Source organism: Diabrotica virgifera, chromosome 4, assembly GCF_917563875.1.
Source record: "Diabrotica virgifera virgifera chromosome 4, PGI_DIABVI_V3a".
Taxonomy (NCBI): Eukaryota; Metazoa; Arthropoda; class Insecta; order Coleoptera; family Chrysomelidae; genus Diabrotica; species Diabrotica virgifera.
This window is the reverse complement of record NC_065446.1, coordinates 11590621-11602752: the sequence shown is the minus strand read 5'-3', so window position 1 is coordinate 11602752 and position 12132 is coordinate 11590621.

The window sequence follows — 12132 nt, the reverse complement described above, 5'->3', positions numbered from 1 at the left end:
CGTTTAATTGTCCACTCATCTGGAAGACACCCAACGATTTCTCACCTGCAGCTCCAAACACAGCTTTTGGAAGCTACAGGTGTAACTCTTTCAGTTGAAACGATAAGAAGAAGAGAAGTATACAGCAGGAGACAGTTATGGGTTCCCGAGTTATCCAGGCAGCACAAGATTGACCACCTAAATTAGTGTATTCACCACCAAAACTGGAACACTGGGAATTGACAAAATGTGCTATTTTCTGAAAAAATCAGGATTTGTGTAAAATCAGGTGACCCACGAAATCGTGTACCTACTTAGCGGTCGAGGAAGACAAGCAAGAACGAAAACTGTCAGATCTGTTCACAAATATACAAGAGGAAGTGTAATGTTCTGGAGAGGAATTGTGACTCATAAAAAAACTCCTTTAATTTTCATCCAATCAACTTTAACTGCTCACAGGTATGTTGATAACCTGTAGTTAGGCTCTGGAGAGGTGCAACAGGCAAAAATTTAATTTTCTTGCATGATAATGGACCTCCACATACCATTAGACTGACTAGATACATCATTGAAGCAAAAGGTATCCCTCGTTTCGAGTGGCTTGCTTGCTCTCCCGAGCTTAAACCTATAGAGAAATTGTGGGATTTGCTTAAAAGAAACATTAGAGCTCGCCAGGACAATCCACAAAACACCTCACGGCTAGTACAAGCTGCTCTTGAAGGATGGAGTAACCTACCATAATAAAATGTTGATAAATTGATTAGGAGCGTGCCCTCACAAACTGAAGCTTGCATAAGGACTAGAAGTAATAACACTGACTACCAAAAAAAAAACAAAAAAAAATAAAAACAATTTAAACGTTATTCGTTTTGCATTGAAATTTTTTATGCTATTGACTTTAAAACAACTACCAATTTCAATTTGCTTGTTAAAGACTTTATTGTTTTATTTAATTTTATTTATTTATTTATTTACGGGCGAACCCATTTTACAAATTTAGTACAATTTTAAAACAAGTATGATTAAAACAAAATAAAACATTTATAAGCTAAAAATTACAAGACAATTAAACATATAAGTACACAGACATAATATAAATAATAAACATAAAAAGTAGTTACCTACATCTGATAATAAGCGTCGTCAAGTGATATTTGACAATACGGCCTTGAATCTGTTTAAGCTGTAGGAAAAGTCGAGTTCCTGAAATTGATTTGCAATTGTTTGGCTTCGAGATAAGAACGAATAATGAGCATAATTTGTTCTATGCATTGGTACAGAAAATGAAACCAATTGTCTTGTCTGGCGGTTGGGAACTGCAAAATCAATTTTGGCTAACATATCTGGGCAGTCGATTTGTGAGTTAACCAGCTTAAATAATAGAATTAAGTCGTGATGTAATCGACGGCTTTTTAAAGTAGTAATATTTAACATCTGTAAAATATCGTCATAATGCATATACTGGCCAAGTTTAAACGCAACATGTCTAAGGAACTTATGTTGCACACACTCAATTTTATCACTATACAACTGATAATATGGAGACCACACCGAAGAGCAATATTCCAGATGAGGTCTAACTAACGAACAATATAGAATCTTTAATGGTTGGATGGACGTAAAATCAGAAGTAACTCGTTTGATATATCCAAGAAGCCTCAAAGATTTGTTAATGATGGTTTTAAAGTGCTCATGGAAAGTTAGTGATGTATCTAGCCATATTCCAAGATCTTTGATAACAGTTTGTGATGAAAGAACAGATGTATTAATACTGTAATTATATAGTAAAGGGTTATTGGTTCGATAAAAACGCATGACATGACACTTACTTGTATTCAGTTCCATACCATTATTGATGCACCAACTTTGAAGTTTAGTCAAATCGTCTTGCAATTTTTCAGCATCTTCACTTGACCTTATTACAGAAAATACCTTTAAATCATCAGCAAATAGGAGTACCACACCATGGTGAAAACTTTTAACTATATCATTAATAAACAGATTAAACAATAAAGGTCCCAAGTGGGATCCTTGTGGTACGCCAGAAGTTACAGAAATTTCATTGGATTTAATACTGTTAAAACGTACAATTTGTTTTCTATTGGAAATATAATCTGTAAACCATTTTAGTAACGATCCAGTGATACCAAAACTTTCAAGTTTAGTTAATAGGAGCTCATGATTAACTCTGTCAAATGCTTTTGATAAGTCTGTATAAATAGCATCAACTTGATGACCTGCCTCCATTGCTTGTGTTATATAACTAATAAAATATAAAAGGTTGACTTCTGTAGATCTACCACTGCAAAATCCATATTGTTGAGACGCTATTTTGTGCCTAAATACTAATGATAGATGTTCTGTTAATATGGCTTCAAACAGTTTGGGAATGGTGCTTAATATAGATATAGGACGATAGTTCTTTATATCATGCTTATTACCGCTTTTATAAATTGGTGTTATATAACTCAATTTCCAGTAACTTGGGAATTGACCTGATGATAATGACTCATTAAATATATAATATAAGGGACGAGCTAATACAAAACTACAGTATTTCAATAAGATAGGAGGTACTGCATCAGGACCTGGACCTTTCCGTGGTTTCAGATTAGTTAGATGTTGATAGACTTCGGAGATGCTAACAGAATAATTAGAAACAATCTGATCACTATAAGTTACGAGTATTTGATGTTGAGTTATATTGTCCTTACGATACACGGATAGGAAATGAGAAGCAAACAGATTGGCAGATTCATACGTAGAATTGGACCTAACATTATCAAGGAACATTTCAGAAGGTAGAGAATTCTGGTCCTTTTTGGCATTTGCAAATTTCCAAAACAACCTACTGTCAGCCTGTATAGAACACTGGGCATCACTCACAAACTGATTATAGCATTGTTTAGAGAGTACTTTACACTGAGATCTAAGATACGAAAATTTGTCGTAACTGTCTAAATTCAACAGTGTCTTGTGTTCTTGGTGTGCCATTTTTTTTCGTATAACTAGTTCCCGTAATTCAGGTGTAAACCACGGAGGAAATTTCTTAGCAGAATTTTTTTTGATGGGGACATGAATCTCGATTATTGAATATAAGACATCGTAAAATATATTAATCATTTCATCTAAAGACTTACCCAACAGCAAATCATCCCACAAAACTGCACCTAAACAATCATTAATAACCTCAAAGTTTGCATTTTTGAAATCGTAATACAGATACGTCAAAATAATTGTCAAAGTTAATTTAAATTTGGAAATCTTTCCGAAAAATATTAATTTTTGGCGGATTATTTGATTTATACCGTTCTAATTTAGTTTTGTTTAGTTTTGTTAAACTTTTCCTTATTTAGTTTACATTTTGAAAGTGTTCATAAGTTAAACGTTACTTGAAAACTCCTCTATGGAGTCATCTAGTGGAGGCGAACCGCCTGATATTGAGAATTCGATGGATAGTAGCTGTGATTTACAAGATTTAAATGGATTTCTACCCAACCAGCCTCAAAATAAGATAAGTAGTAGTATTAATCTTAACAATATTAATGAAAAACAAAATACTTTAGTAAAGTCAGATCAACCAGAAAAAACCAGGCCTGTTTATTTATACGAAAAAATTGATTTAGGACCTTTTTACATTTTCATTGAAAACTCCAGTTTAAATTTTACAGGAAAATTAAACGCTATTAAAATAGGCGAGATCCTATTTACGTTACATCCAGAAATTGACAATTATATAAAAAAAATTGACTCAATCGGACGCAACCGAGTTAGGGTCTCATTTAAAAATTATAGTAGCGCAAATGCTTTAGTTACTTCCAAATTCCTTATTCAAAAAAATCTGACCGCATACATTCCAAAATTTCAATTGTTTAAACTAGGTGTAGTAAGGGATATAGATTCAGATATATCGGAAGAATATCTTAAAAATAGAATAAAGGAATTTGATCACCATTGCAAATTCTCGGTTGAGTATGTGAAACGAATAACAAGAAAAATAGTAGCAGATGACAAAGTAATATTTAATCCAACAAAATCAGTTATTGTGTCTTTTAAATGCCAGAATATACCAAAGTATGTAGTAATTAATCATGTCTTACACACTGTTGAAAAATACCAGCAAAAGGTAATTATCTGTTACCACTGCTATAGGTATGGGCACATGAGTAAGCAGTGTAAAAGTAATCCTCGCTGTTTTAAGTGTCATGAATCTCACCTTTCCGATTCTTGTCCTTTATCATCGTTTAACAAAAAATGTCTATCCTGTGAAGGTGAACACTTCACTAATGAATGGGAGATATGCCCAGAATTTGATCGCCAAAAGAAAATAAAACATTATATGTCTGAAAACAGCTTATCTTTTAAGGAAACAATTAAACTCTTTCCTAAGATAACTTATGCATCTATAGCAGCCAATAATTCCTCAATAAATTCTCATCAAACTCCAAATATGAATGCACCATCCTCTTCATATTCCTTTACTCAATTGTCCACGTCTCAAACATCTTCCAATCAGTTCGCTCTACCTTCAGTTTCAAATAGATATACAATAATAAAACCACCAAAATACAAACGACCTATATCTTCCTCACCAGACCAAGTAACAATGGAACATCAAAAAATAATAAAGTTAAACCCCATGTCCAACAGACCTGGTGGTATTCTCACCTCTTCTTCGTATCAATCTACATTTAATCCAGAACAAGGATCTAAAATACATGAACCATCAAAAGAATTAACAGAATTAATATCAAATATAGTTACAAGTATTATCTCGAATATAAATCACAAAAATTTTGAAATTCCAGAAAAATCAGTTCTAGTAAATTCAATTCAATCAGTTTTAAGTTCTCTCTTATATAATAATGAATAGATTGGTAATTTGTCAATGGAATTGTAGATCGGCTAACTCTAATAGAGAAAACCTTATCCACCTATTAGAAGACCAGAAAGTTGATATCGCATTATTGTCAGAAACTAGATTTAAACCAGAAAAGTATTATAACTTTCACGGGTACAATATTGTCAGAGACGACCGCTTTTCAGTAACTGTTGGCGGTGGCTCAGCAATTTTAATAAATTCAAACCTATATTACGAGGAAGTCACCATGAAAGTAGATTTAATAAACGTCAATAAAGTAGCAATAAAAATAAAGTTTAAATCATATACTGTCACATTTATATCTATGTATGTTCCCCCAGGAACCAAGTTATTGTTACAACAATGGAACAATTTCATAACATCTATAGAAAGACCATTTATAATAGGAGGTGACCTTAATGCTCACCACATTGCCTGGGGCCTAGACAACCAAACAGATATGAAAGGTAAAATCTTGATGGACTGTATAGACGATAATAATTTAATATTCAAAAATGATGGCTCTCCTACTTTCTTTAGGAACTTCTCGAAATCGGCAATAGACCTGACCATTTGTACTCCTGACTTAAACCACCTGATCACTTGGAAAACACTTCAAGACCTATTTGGTTCAGACCATACACCTATAAGAGTAGAGTTAGAGGATCAACCAACTCATACATATAATCCATATTCACAAAAGTGGAATTTAAAGAATGCCGACTGGAAATTATATGAACAGTATTCGGAAGATGTATTCTCTCAATTTAAAGATATAAATTCTTATGAACAAATTTTGCACAATATAAATACAACTGCATCCTACTGCATCCCCAAATTTAAAATAAAAAAACCGACTTCCAGAGGAAAATACTGGTGGGATTTAGAATGTGAAGAAGCAGTCAGAAGAAGACAGGAAAGTTTTTGTATATTCAAAGAAAATCCAAACCATGAAAACCTACTTAAGTATAAAAAAGATGATGCACATGTCAAGAAGATCACTAAACAAACTAAAAGAAATAGCTGGAGAGATTATGTCGGATCCCTAAATAGGTCAGTCCCTATTAAAGATGTATGGTCAAAAGTTAACCGAATAAAAAATAGAAAAACAAAGAACAAAGTCCCTGTTATTCTGTCGGAAGCTTCGTGGATAGAAGAGTTCCATCAAAATATCACACCGCCGTCTGCAGAATTAGTAATTCCTGATTTACAACTAAATGCTCTGTACGACTATCCAGAACCAATCCGTTTCCTAGTCAAACCATTTTCTGCCACTGAACTAAACTTTGCGTTGAAGAAAAACTCAAATTCAGCACCAGGTGCCGATAATATCCATTACTCGATGCTATCAAATCTTTCAAGAATTGGTAAGGCTGCACTACTAAATATATATAATGAAATTTGGATGCGCCGCATAAAGATTCCTGACGATTGGCACGTTTACACTATTATCCCGGTTTTAAAACCAGGAAAATCATCAAAGAATTGGGATTCTTACCGTCCAATCGGTCTGGCTTCCTGTATACTAAAAACATATGAGAGACTTATTAAAAACCGTCTGGAATTTTGGCTAGAAAAGAACGACCTATTACCAAGAAGTCAGTTTGGTTTTAGAAAAGGTAAATCCACACAAGATAGCCTCTGCCACTTTTTAATAGACATTTATAGTTCCTTTACTTATAAGAAAGCAGTTAGTGCTTTGTTCTTAGATATAAAAGGGGCTTACGACAACGTTAATCTTCACATACTATACGCGAAAATGTTGGAAATAGGAATACCCGAGATAGTAACATGGAACATCACTAACTTATACATTAATCGAGCAGTTCACGTTAGATTAAATGGAGATCAATCTAACTCCCGATACACATCTTTGGGACTACCTCAGGGTAGCATCCTAAGTCCTATATTATATATACTGTATACTGCTGACTTAGAAACTAAACTTCCTCAACACATAAAAATCCTACAGTACGCTGATGATGTTGCGATATATGCAGAAAATAAGTCAATAGATAGATGTAATAACTACCTTAAATCGACATTGAATATTATAAAAAAATGGGCTACCGATAATAACTTAACAATATCAGAGAGTAAATCAACCATTGTTACCTTTACTAAAAAACGATATGTTCCTCAAAGCCATCTACAATTTGATAATACTAGTATTCCTTATAAAACTTCAATAAAATTTCTTGGCGTATTTTTAGACTCCAAATTAAATTGGAAAGAACACACAAATTACATATTACGAAGAATGGAAAATGCAATGAATATCATGAAGACTGTAAGTGTCAGTAAGTGGGGAGCTGATCCAAACATATCAATATTACTATACAGAAATTTGATAAGATGAATCTTAGACTATGGATCTATTTTTTATGGCTCAGCATCAAACTCTGTACTCCAAAAAATCGAGAGGATCAAAAATAAGGCACTTAGGTTATGCACTGGTTATCTTCGTAGCACACCTATATTGGTCATGGAATGTGAGCTTAATGAACCTCCACTTTCATTACGCAGGGAATACCTAAGTGAGAAATTTATAGTTAAAACAGCGGTTAACGATAAACTGCTATTAAATAAAATTGTTCATTTAACCACCTCATACCTAACTCATTATTACTGGGAAAAAAAGAAACTGCTTTTAGTTGTGGAAAGCTTCCTCAACGTTTCTAATTCCATTGGCGACATACACCAAATTGAACAAAGCTCGTCTCGAAAGCTAAATTATGAAGATTATTTATCTCCAGTTAACTGTCATTTAAGTAATATTCGTGCGACAGACTTCCTTACTAAAATAGACCACCTTCAGTGTGTACAAAAAAACTGGGGGAGTTATCAGAAATTATATACGGATGGTTCAAAAATGGAAGGAAAAGTTGGATATGCTATATATTACCCACAAAAAAGTATAAAAATAAACAACAGATTACCTGATAAAATGACAATTTTCACAGCTGAACTCATTGCAATCAAAGAAGCATACAAAATATGTATTAATCAAAAAGAACTCAATTATGTTATATTTACAGACTGCCAAAGCATTGTAAAGAAATTGAAATATAATGTACATAATTTTGCAGAAAATTATATCATCAGTGACATCATAGCAATGAACAGTGAAGCTTTGAAATCGGGCAAAAATATAATATTGTGTTGGATAAAAGCACACATTGGTATAAAAAACAACGAAATAGTAGATGATCTGGCTAAAAAAGCAACAACGAAGGAATCCACTCTGCATACTTATCAACTTCCTATGGGAGACATAATTTCTATTATGAGATCTATCAAACGGACGAAATGGCAGGAACAATACAATAATTCAGACAAAGGAAATTATTACAAAAAAATCCAGCCTACACTTCCCATCAAGACATGGTTTAATCAAGTTTCCAACAAAGGCTTTATCAAAACTATTTGTCGAATAAGAAGTAATCACTGTCTGACTCCAGTCTACAAAAGAGAAATAGGACTTGTAGATAATGATGAATGTTTATGTGGAGAGCTAGCTGATCTACAACATATGCTATTAGAATGTCCTTTACATTTTATTGAAATATCAAACTTTTTTGCCAATCTAGTTCAAGTTAATGTACAATTTCCTTTTAATCTTATATACCTTTTACAATCAAACAATCTAGATGTTTATAAAATTTTGTACAACCATGTTAATTGTTTAAAATTAAAGCTCTGAGAAAAAAAGAAAAAAAAAATAAAAAAAAAAAAAATAATTAAATAAAATAAAAAGTTACTAAGATCTAAACCTCCGCGAGGTTGAATCGGGTTTAGGTCTTCGCGCGATAAAAAAATATACAAAAAAAAAAAAAAAAAAAAAAAAAAAAAGAAACTAAAAAAAAAAATAAAAAATGTTAAAAAATATAATAAAAAAAATAAAAAAAAAACAGAGTAAAAAAAAACAGTAGTACTAATAGTTTTAAATTTAGATACTAAGCATATATTTTGTAAAAGAGAGAATTCAAAACACATTGACTGGCCAGTTGGTTGCTTAAACCAGTGCCAATAAAACATAAACACACACACACACGAAATCGTAATAATATTGTTCAGGAATGTTATCAGTGTTAGTATTTTGAAATCTTAAAGAAGTTACAAGTGGAGGGTGGTGATTATCGGGGGTAATGAGATCATCTATTGATTTTGAGACTATGAGAAGACTTTGAGAAAATACTAAATCCAATAGAACACCTCTCTCATTCACAATATTCGAGCACTGAAAAAGATTATTGAATGCAACCATATTTGATAATAAATCAATGGCATTAGTTTCAAGAAGATTAGCTTGTACATTAGGTGTAGCTACAGATGCCAGATTATTCATTCGCCAGTGACAATTAGGAACATTAAAATCGCCAAATATATGAAAACAAGCTTTAGAATATTCTTCGGTAAGTGTGTCTACATCCTGACAAAATGTTTCAAATACATCTAATGATGCCTTTGGCGGTATATAAACACTACCTATCACTTGAGGACAATTATTACCAACTACAACAAACAAGTTTTCAATAGTTCGAGAAGTGTCCAACTGACGGCTTGTGAGGGACTTGTGAACTGCAATCAAAACTCCACCGCCTCTTTGTAAGGTACTCGTATCTGCGGAACGATCTCTTCTGTATACATTATAGTCATCGAAACCTAATTCTCCATCGTGAAATTCACCATTTAACCAAGTTTCAGTAAAAATAATAATATTATAATTTGTTGTGGAAATGTTGCGCTTCAATATAGATAATTTGGTCCGTAGTCCTCTAACATTTTGATAATAGACACTGTAATAGCCATTTGATGTATTATAATTTGTTGTGGAAATGCTGTTATTGAAATTAATTGTTATGTATTTGTTATTAATGCTTTAAAATAAATATTGTTTGACTTCGTGTATTCAATACAACATCATTTTAGAAGTTGCTGCCGCTAGCCTCTCGTGGTCTCGGTGACATTTGGTTCCAACTCCAATAAGATGGCGCCATTTTCCATACAGCCTGTGAAAGCATGGCTTTACTGCGAGAACGATCAGCAATTTATTCCACGCTTCGGACCAGCGAATTGGCCGCCTATATCCAGTGACATCCATACCTCTAGATTTTTCTTTTGGGGTTACGTAAAGTACAAAGTCGACATGAATAAACCATCAACAGTTGAGGCATTGGAGGCCAATATTATTCGAGTCATTGGTCAAATACCAATCGAAATGTTTGAACGCATCATCGTGATGGGAGCTGCAGAATGGACCATCTGAACCGCAGTCATGGTCAAAATTTAAAAGAGATTATCTTTAAGAAGTATTTTAGTGGAGTCACTGAAGGTGGATATGAGCTATTACCTCCGATTTCGTTCAACCTCCATCGATTTGCATGAAAATTGGTGAGTAATTAGAAGATATCTCAAGGAACAAAGGTGACATTGTGCCAACTTGCGCTTTTACCCTGGGGTGGATGCCACCCCTTCTCGGGGTGAAAATTATTTTATTAAGAATTACCCCATAATTAGATAGGGGGACAAATTCTAAACAAAATTTGTTATATAAAGTTATTAAAATAAATCAAACTTTTTGAGTTATTAAAGATCAAATATTTTAATTTTTCGTAAGAAAAATGCATGTTTTTAACCGATTGTTTATAGATAACTCAAAAACTATAAGTTTTTACAAAAAAGTTGTTATTACCAAAATTGAAGCTAATAAAAAATTAAATAAACTCCTTACTAAAAAACCTTTTAGTATTAACTAAAAGTGAGTTATCGGTAATTGAATGCATATTTTTTCGGCGAGTACCCAAATCTAAGTATTCAAGCTTAAATTACGGAGAAATGATGCATTTTATAACATAAACTTATTAAATATTTGTGAAAGTTCATAGAAATTTCTATTAAGTGAGATCCCGATCAAGTTAATAGCATTAAAATGTATGCTCCAAAAATTTTTCAAACTTTATCTTTAAAAAGTTTTTCCAAAAAATGCTATCGTTTTTTTTAATAACTCCATTAATAATTACGGTATCAGGTTCAACTAAACACAGTTTGAAAGGTAATTCCAAAGGCTATTAAAACGCGTTAAATTTATTCTTTTAAACTTCTTACTTTTTCAAAAATCAAAGATTAAATGGCCACAGTTACATCGTTCTCGCAGCAAAATTTAAGCTTTCAACGTTTCTATCTCGGTTATTTTTCACCCTACAAAAATGGTAAAACAGGTATAATATTTTATATAGAAAAATCTAAAATTTGGTTATTTATCATTTTTTACGTATATTAAATATTTTTATAGTTATTATCAAAAGAAAATGAAAATGACGATAATTTTAAAAATTATGATTTTTTTAAATTATATCTTTTTTTCAAAAATATGCATTCTAAACCGGTGAAAATTGTTAAAATCATTACTTATGCTAATACAAAGAAATTTTTGTAAGAATTACTATAAATTTTAATTTTTGTGGAAATGGCGTATGTTTAATTTTTCACTTTTTCCTAAAAAATTCGAAAGGGTTCTCGTAGTTTCATCATAACTTGCTTAATTTTGATGCTACTAACTTCTTCTGGAGCTCATTTGTTAGATATTTTGAAGTACTTTGATAAATATTTAGCAGGAATATTCTATAAAATGCATCGTTTTCCCGTTATTTAAGCTTGAATACATAGATTTGAGAACTCGTCGAAAAAAATATACGTTCAATTACCCATAACTCACTTCGAATTAACATTAGTTTACTACTTTGAGTGAACGGTGTGTTCAGCTTTTTATTGTCTTCAATTTTAGTAATAATAAATTTTTTACAAAAGCTAATAGTTTTTGAGTTATACGTGAAAAACAGCTTTAAAACATGCATTTTTTACGAAAAAATAAAATTTTTGATCTTTAATAACTCAAAAAGTGTTGATTTATGTTAATAACTTAATATAACAAATTTTGCTTAGAATTTGACCCTCTATCGATTTATGGCATTATTTTTAATGAAATAATTTTCACCCCCGAGAAGGGTTGGCATCCACCCCCAGGGTAAAAGCGCAAGTTGGCATCATGTCATCTTTGTTCCTTGTAGTATCCTCTAATTACTCACAAATTTTCATGAAAATCGATGAAGGTTCAACGAAATCGTAGGTGAAAACCTTCAGTGACTGCACTATTGGTAAAGAATAGTTTCTTTTTTACAATAACAAACTTTTTAAATTTTTAAACATTTTTCTCATTGTTTTTTCTTTTTGAAAAAAGTACCTCTAAATAAATCACCCTTTAGATATAAACTAATGCACTATTTTAGTTT